Source organism: Triticum urartu, chromosome 4 (assembly GCF_003073215.2).
Source record: "Triticum urartu cultivar G1812 chromosome 4, Tu2.1, whole genome shotgun sequence".
Lineage (NCBI taxonomy): Eukaryota > Viridiplantae > Streptophyta > Magnoliopsida > Poales > Poaceae > Triticum > Triticum urartu.
This window is the reverse complement of record NC_053025.1, coordinates 270,645,863-270,655,090: the sequence shown is the minus strand read 5'-3', so window position 1 is coordinate 270,655,090 and position 9,228 is coordinate 270,645,863.

Below are 9,228 nucleotides of genomic sequence, written 5' to 3'. Positions count from 1 at the left end.
CAACCAGTAGTGTGGCAAATGACAGAAAGGTTTTTAGAACTAGCAAAATGCCTATGCGTTGCACGCATCAAGATCCATTTGTATGAGTAGTTTATCTTGTTGGAGATGCTCTAACATGGCAGTCGAGTGCTTTAATGTTGCCCACAAGATGCACGAGTATTACTAGTAGTATATTTTTCTTGCCATGTTGAGATTTTAAAACCACGAGTGCGAACATGCAAAGGAGCAATGAAGATCAAACACGGGATATTCGGGACATCTTCAAGGAGCGTGGCATGTTAAAGAGGAGCTGCACCGAACCTGTAAAACGAGCTTTGGTAAGTAACACTCTTTTAATTACTTTCGTGTAGCCTCGTGTTCTTTCGATGTGTATATGTTGTAGTTTCTTTTTCTCTTAAGCGTGGTGTTCTTCGATGTGTAATAAGAAGAGTCTTAATCGTCCTAATGCTTTCGTTTTTAGCTTGATGTAGGAAGTGGGTGTTCTCACCTTGTAGTCTGTTTTTATTTATTTTTTCCTTTTGAATTCACTGCTCAGAGTTCTATTTATCTGGCTTCTACTAAATGGATCTAGGTTTCTCTGAGTATTGATCTAAAAAAGAAGTAACTTCATGTCAGGATGCAGTTCCTGCGAGGAGGGAAGTATGGTCAACCTCGAGATCATGTTTCCAAAATGAGGCTGGATTACACACAAGGTGCCAGTTCCCTAATGATGCTGGATTAGACACAAGGTGCAAATTCCCAGATGATGCTGGATTACACACAAGCCAGGTGGAGTCGTCAGCTGTTCGTGTCCTCATGGCATTAGTAAAGCCTGAAAGAAAGCGTGCAGCAACCCTTGAGAATGTAGCTAAGTTCCTGAAGAAGCGAAAAGAGCAATCAGATGCTCTCTTCACCCAAGCCAAAGAAGAGATGGAAGAAGCCAGAAATAAGCTAGCAGAGGCAGAGCAGGCTAGGCATCTCTTGCTATCTAAAACTGTTGTCAATACAAAATTTCCTTCATAATAGCTAGGTCCAAATGTTTATCCAGTCAGCATGCCTGTTGTGATGTCCATGCATCTACCGATGTGGCACAATTTTTTTTTTCGGGTCATCTAATAACAGCAATTACTTTCCAAACAATAATAGACGAAGCATTGGACATGGTATAGTTCACGCGCAAGCCCGACATTCCAAGTTCAACTTCCACATCAAACTCATGTTCACACATATCTACACATTCATACATAATGTCCACTACCATGATTCACTTCAAAGCCAAGAAAAATGTGAGGAGAGTTATAAATAAAGAAAATCCTCTACTAGTTCCTGCTACCAGTGCGAGCACAACAAGTGAATACCATGCGTAAATTAATTATATTTTAGTCATTTTTTGTGTTCTAAAATGCCTGCCGGCTCGCGGAAGGACGTGTTGCTGGCACACGCGCGGATTCAATGAAGGCAGGCGGGGCAGTCTTAAGCTGGTTGCACGCAGCGAGGAGGCGTGCTCAGCCAGGCCTGCAGTGAGTGCGGACCTCTTGGCCGGTGCGCCGGTTCAATGCCTGCGCTATGAGAGGTCGCATCCGTGTCAGAGCAATCACTCCCTCCAGTCCTTTTTTGTTTGGGTATAACAAAATCTCGTTTTCCATTCACATTTTAGTGGTAGGAGTTGTGCGTGTGTGTCTGTAAGAGAGAGAGAGGAGACGGTAGTCGGGGTGTCTGATCGGTAAACAAATGAATAATGTCAATCTGGGATGGAGACGAAAAGGAGACCGCAACAAATGTTGTGTCTACATGAGAGATAGAGAGAGTAATTTTAGTGGTATGAGTCATATGTAGAGACATATAGGGTGTGTGAGAGAATCCCATAGAGAGAAAGACAAAGTGAAAGACAAGTGGAGACTGTCTGTTTGGCGGTGAAAAACAAAGCTTAGGTACCGAGTGATACCAGAGAACAATAGATATGTGAGAGATAATGAAAACCGTGTAATTTATAATGATAGGGAGAGTGTGACACTTCTCAAGGGAGACGTCGAGAGACCATGTTTGCGAGGATAGGAGCAACATGAAGTGAGCGTGCGGGTGAGCTGGAGAAAAGAAAGTGATAGCTACCTGAAGGAGCATGCATGTGAGAGAGATGGGCGTGAAAGGAGTGAACAAAAAAGGGATTCAAATATTTGAATTCGAGATGATGATACATGTAATCCATACTCAAACCAAAATTGATCTATCAAACATGCATACTCATATGAATTCACGCAGATCTATGTTATTTAATATGTAGATATTACTGATCCATACATTTTAGTAGAACATAATTTGGTTAAATTTTTTCGAATTCAACCTTGAGATTTCGAGATCGTTGTATTTGTAAATGATATTATACATATAAAGGAGCAGAATTTTTTGTTGTGCTTTTGAAAGTATATATATATAAAATGATGTATATAGAATGTAATTACAATTGAAAATGGATCCCGCCCGAAAAAATAGAATACAAACGGGATTCGAATTGAGTTGGCACAGTAAACATGCACTCTGCAAAATTTGAATGAAGAGGGGAAAGTCGCAGTAACCGCCCAAAACCAAAATTTGCGAGATGGAAATCACTACTGCCTATCCCTGCCACGCAAAGCCTATATGCTGGATTTCTATAGGTTTCGATAGGGGTAGGTTTGTAATTTCACCCAAACGTGACGTAACCACCTCTCACCCAGATTCATACATGGTGGGCGCCAAAAACAAACTCTCATCGGCAAATATTTGGTGTATGCGAGATTACCGTCCTATCGCCAACCGACTAGTGTTGCTGTGATGTAGTAGAAATTTGAAACGGGGGATAAGTTTGTAAATTTCCTCGCATTTGAGACAAGCGAGCCCTGAATACATGGTTCCCCTCTTCCTCTCTACCTCCCTTTTCCCCATTCGTACTCTGTGGGTGCCAAAACACCCTCTCCACCCCACCCTCCTCCGTCCGCCGCCGTCCGCCACCCCATCCACCGCCATCCTCCTCCACCATGCCGGAGCTGATACCCCGATGCCGCCGTCCATTACAAGAGATCGACCTCTCTCATCCACGGCTTCGGACCGGGATCCTTGCATCCCGTCCTCTCGCTTCATCCTCGCCGTCGTCCACCTTGCCGGCGCCGCTCCTACGACTGTCTCGTCCACCGCGCCCCGCCGCCACCATCTACCCTCCTAGATCTGCTTCCACGCTACCGACAGCCGTCGCTACCGCAGCACCATCAAATTCTCAGCAGATGCATACACAACGCCGCGCTAGAGGCGGTACTCTTTCGTATCTGCTCAACTTATTTATCGCAGCAAGAAAATAGATCGCCACTGCTTTACTCTGATTTCATGTCTTGGTTGCGAAGTTGCATTTGTCCCGTTTGCACCTTCAGATCCGCCATGGCACGCTCAACACCATACTCGCAATTCTTATGGTTTTCCCCTTCTATATTCCACACTAGTTAAATCACAGTAGACTAAATTTCAAAATTGGGTCAGTCGATTTTTCAGAGCCGGAGTTCGCCGGTGCGATCGAAGGGGCTCGGGTGGTTGTGGGGCCTCATCAAACGAAAAAAACTCGACGCGGGTGGGGGTTGGGGTGGGGGTGGGGTGGGGGTGGCGGAGAAACACAGGAGGTGGGGGCCGGTGGTCCGGCCGACGGCCCGTGCGGTGTTCTGTATGGGAATAATCAGAGACGAGGAAGAAGAAGGGTTAGGAGATGTACGATCTTCATCCAACCGCCTAAAATGTTCGAGAGACAGCTAGGAGTAGCATTCTTAATGCGCTCTGGTTCATCATGTGTGGGCACTGCACAACCAACATTTTATTATCCAAAATCTGCTTGCTCTTCTGTACCATGGTCCTCTTCCGTTCTTCTTTAATATGTACCCTCTCCGTTCCTAAATACAAGCCTTTGTATAGATTCCACCATGGACTACATATGGAGCAAAATGAGTGAATATATACTCTAAAATGTACCTGGATACATCTGTATGTGATCCATAGTGGAAATCTCTACCAAGACTTATATTTTGGAACGGAGGGAGTATGATAGTAGTACAGTATGTTCCTTGTACTGAAGATGAGCAGGGACATTTGCAGTGTAGAGGTCTATACAGTCAGTTGTGATGGACACTTTGAGCCTCTTTGATTCGTAGGATCTTGTAAACATAGGAATAGGATTTGTAGTGGCCTGCCCACTTGAATCCTATAAGAATAGCAAGGAAATGCGGGGAGCTGTGTCGCCTTTGAGAGTTACATTGATATTAACAGTACCACACCTTCACTTGAAGAGAGCTAGTATCTGAAGCCTTTCTAGCTGTACTGGCAATACTAGCACATATATTCCAGCAAGTTCCACTTTGCTGATTTTACTTTGATGCTTAAGGTTTTCCCGTTATATCTATGCTATGATCTGTGTAGCTACTTTGTGTCGCACTAGTAGCAGTCCACTCTTGAAGCTAAACACTGCAATGACTTACAAAATTGGCACCAAGGCATTGAGTGCCATTCTGGATGCAATGAAACTCATACGCTCCCCACCTGTTGATTCTTGTTCAGAATATCATCCTAATGACTATTCTAACCTCGAGGAGTCAAAGGCAAATGGCCTGTCCTGTTCACCCATCAAGGTGCCTGTTCTAATTTGGCAATGTTTTATTGATTGCGGGTATCTTGCATATGTTGTCTTGCATTTCTTCTACTTTGTTGTACCGCCATCTGCTTAGTTTACTCATCATATATGTCGAGATGCCATGCCCATCCATTATCAATACATATTCGATCTGTCATCATACCATGTTTTTCCACTCAAATGCTGTTCTTGTGCATCAGACATCAAAAAGGAAGAGAGTTATTGCCGAACCTGAAGGAGCACCCGCAAAGTCCTTGAAAAACATGGTGGTGCCGAAGAAATCAGACAGCAGCCCACTTATATTTGCTGTACAACCAGTGAGACAAAACGTAGGACCGACTCCAACAGACGGTACCCATACTTCACTGGCCACACCACTAGCCCTAGCACACAGGACCTGAACTCCAGCAAAAGGTATACCAATTTCATTTGCCATAGCACCAGTTGTACCACAGAAAAATCCCACTCCAGCAAAAAGTACAGCAAGTCCACCGGCCGAAGACCTATCCCAACTGCAGAGACGGCCAATTCCTGCAGATTGGAACCCCATTCCATTTATTCCCAGTTTAAAAGAAAATGCTTTCAATGTTGTTAGGGACTACGTGCATATATTCCCATCATGGGAAGATTATTGTGAAGACAAACACCATTTTCACATCTTCCTGTCCAACTTACGTGTAAGTGCTATTATTCATGGCTATTATTTTCCTGTTTTCTGCTGATTGAACACATCAATGATTTATATTACATTGTTGTAACTAGGCGAGGGTCAATCTGGATACTCATGACGAGCAAAGCTTGCTTCTGATTTTCAAGGAAGCATTGCAGCAGTATCGGTGTTACCTGAGGAAATCACACTTTGATGGAAAGTCTATAAATGAATTTTTGGTGAAGTCTCCTGTGCTAAATTTAGAAGACGTTGAATGGAAAAACCTTTTTATGCACTGGTCTCATTCCCAGGATGAGGTATTGTCTATGAAATCACATGAAAATTTGAACTTCTACTTTTCCGCATGTGCCTTACGGATCTTTTTTGCAGGAAATCTGCTCGAAGAAGAATTCCGGTTTGACAAGAACGACAGGATATCGCAAATATGCTGCCCCCTGCTTTGCTCTTGTTAGTACCTGTTGTCCTGTATTACTGTACTTGCATACATGCCTGGTTCATTATTTGACAGCAGTATGCATGATAGCTTGCTTATCAATTGTTCGCTCCAAATTATCTGATCTGTATGAATGATTACATTAGTGTAGAGTATATCCAATGCCAATGTTTTTTTAGCTCTGCATTGTTCTTGTAAGTACATGATGTCCTTTATCAGTGTACTTATAATGATAGGTAGTTGTTCATGTACCATCACTCTGCAGCTTATTTTCCTTTGCCCTCCATTTTCTACACATCAGATCTATATTTACTCTTACCATAAGGTTGGTACTGAAGAAGTTTAGCTGTGCATTGCTCTTGGCTGTACCTTTTGCCTGTATCGCTGCACTTACATTTATAACTACTTGGTTATGTAGCATCACTCTTCATCTTATTTTAAATATTCTCCATTTTTTCGTATATTATCACATCTATATTTACTCTTAACAAAATGTAGAATAAAGGCAATGCTTTTGAAGAAGATTCTGTGGTAAACTTCTTGAATTGCCCCCCCCCATCAGCATGGACAAGGCCTTTGTAGAATCTATCTTCACCAATAATGTAAGTTTGTCCATCTCAAGCCTTCAAACTTTGTTGTATATATTTGGGTAGGCATGACTGCAATAGCTGTTTATTTTTGGTGTTTGCATCAAATTGCTTGTTTAAAGTTTATTATATGTAGTTCATAAACAAAAGTTCGTCCTTTCTCAATTTAAGTTTTCAGTTGTACAACCAAGTTCCTTCTTCATACCATGTAAATTAAACTATACAGAGCAAGTGATCTTCTTTTGCACTGCATGTATGCTTCTGTTCTTCATCTGTAATCTAGTGGTGTGGTGAACCTACCCACTACAGCAGAATGTCATATCCTGCAATGTCTTAACTATGAAAAATGTCATATCATTCTACTATTATTTAAACCGTCTCTTTATTTGCCAATCTAAAATGGTATAAATTGATAGGACACTAACCATTGATACTTATGAGTTCTTGATCTGTAATCCAGTGGTGTCGTGAAGCTGCCAACTCCTTCACAATGTCATTTCCTGCCATGTCTTGACCTGAACAATACCATATTGTGTTAATGCAAATTTAAACTGTGTCACTTTATTCGTCGGTAAGAAATGTGATGAATTGTCAGCACTGATACTTTTATGTGCAAAACCTGTCATCTGTCTGCTTGTTTATCTTTCAGAGTGAGGAAGATATAAGTGTTGAACAAGCGCAGTCTCATCATCTTGCTCAGCTGCTTGCGCTGCAGCTCCCCAGCAGGGCTAACCTCACATTTTAACTCTATTGAAGTGCCCTTAACAGTAGGGCTTATCTTTCAAAGTGAGGAAGATATAAATGTTAAACGGGCCCTTAACAGGCCAAAACTAATATCAGGCCGAATTACTAAGTGGGCCTTTAGCAAGTGGGCTGAAAAGCATAGTGTCCAGTTGACGGGCCGAATCTGATATGGGCCACAATTAGGCCCAAAACCTCTTAATGGGCCGGACCTGGTCTAGGTCATAATTTGGCCCAGAACATGGTAGGCTTTTAATGGGCCGGATCTCATATGAGCCACCATTAGGCCGGGAGCGTGGCAGGCCATTAATAGACCGTATCAAATATGGGCCGGCATTTGGCCCAAAAAATGGTAGCCAGTTAACGGGCCGGCCTACTAGGGTCCTCAAAATCTTGTGGGCCTACAGCTGGGCCGGCACATTAATGTTGGCGAAATCTCGTTGGCCTTTAGCTGGGCCGGCCCATTATGACCCGCAAGAATTTTGTGGGCCTTTACCTGGGCCGGCCTATTATGGCACACAAATATCTTGTGGGCCTTTACCTGGACCGGCCCATTATGGCCCGCAAAATCTTGTGGGCCTTTAGCTGGGCCAGCCCATTATGGTCCACAAAATCTCGTAGGCCTTTAGCTGGGCCGGCCCATTATGGTCCGCAAAATCTCGTGGGCCTTTAGTTGGGCTAGCCCATTTAAACTTGTTGGGCCATGCCACGTGTCGATGTATCATAGGCGCCTTCTGTCCAGTGAGTGGATGACATCTGTCGCGACGATGAGCCGACACGTGTTTCCTCTAGCCAATGATGATTTTACATGTGGAAAATCCCCATTGGTCGGGGCTGTTAATGGGTTATCGGATCCAAAATCCGACCCGATAGCTTAATGGCGTTTCGTTACGGTGGATGCCACGTGTCGGTCACCCTTGACGAAAGCACTTTTGTGACGCGCGATTTATCGTCATGGAAGTGGACACTTCCGTGATGATAATTTTGGTAATGTCATGGAACACTTCTACGACAGCATAGGTATGACTATCTTGATTCTATCATAAATTTGTCATGGATGTACATGCATGACAAACAAAGTGACCTACTGTGACAAACACGTATCATCACGGAAGTGTATTTTTTTGTAGTGGCTCCTCCTACTATGAAAAGGGGAAGAGTAACCCCGCCACCTGTGGCATACGTGCTAGGCTACATGCTCAAGGACCCAGAGTAAGCAGAATAACCATGCCTCTTGTTGAACATTTTGTACTTGGTAGTTAATTTAATCTTGTTTTATTGACATGGCAGGGATGAAGAACCCCTTGCGTAGCAGGGACCGAGCCAAGCAAGCGGTGGTGCCGGGCCACACGACAAGTGCGGGTCTGGTGGGGGTATGGCAGGGGATCCCGTGCCTAGACCCCAGTCCATCCCTCGGCACGAGGGCATGGGTAAAACTTCACCCGCTCGTCGAGATGCGGAGGAGCGTCTCTCATCCCCCGACAGAGGGTTGGGACAGAGCCAGCAAGAGAGAGCCAACCAAGAGAGGTCTACCTTCCAAGGGCCCCTGTTGGCCAAAGTTCAAGAAGAGGAATCACTGTCAAGGGCCTCCACCGAGGGGTCTGCTTGCGTCGAAGTGACGGTCACCGAAGGGGTGGTCGTGGACCGTGTGCCAGCAACCGACATTGCTGGGGAAGGAGATTTCCCCTTACAGCAGCCATCACTGGGTAATCCACATGTCTTTGCTAATACTCGCTTGAATTACTTATCTTCCTGGCTTCGATTTAGCAATGTCTGGCTTCTTATCATCCCATCTTTTGGTTTTATCTGCAGCCTCGTCAACTGATGAACTCGAGCTCTTGGAGGAGGTGGCCAGTATTCGAAAGGATGCTGCCGAAGATGGAGTCAAGATTGCTGCCAAGGAAGGCCAGGAATGGACTGCTGGGGATATCCAGGAATTCTTAGAAAAGACAGAGAAAATTCACGGTAGCACATCTGGCACAGATATGGTCATCGAGGAGAAGGCCCCTCTCCAATCTATGGGACCTTTTTCCCATGAGCTATCCTATAGCTGCGGCCCCGCAATCTTCCCCAAGCAAGCTCGCTCTGATTCTTCGTCAACCTGGACCCGCAACTCCCGGCTCATCAGTCTCAGCGGGTACATACATTGATGAAGAAAATAGATGCATACTGGCAC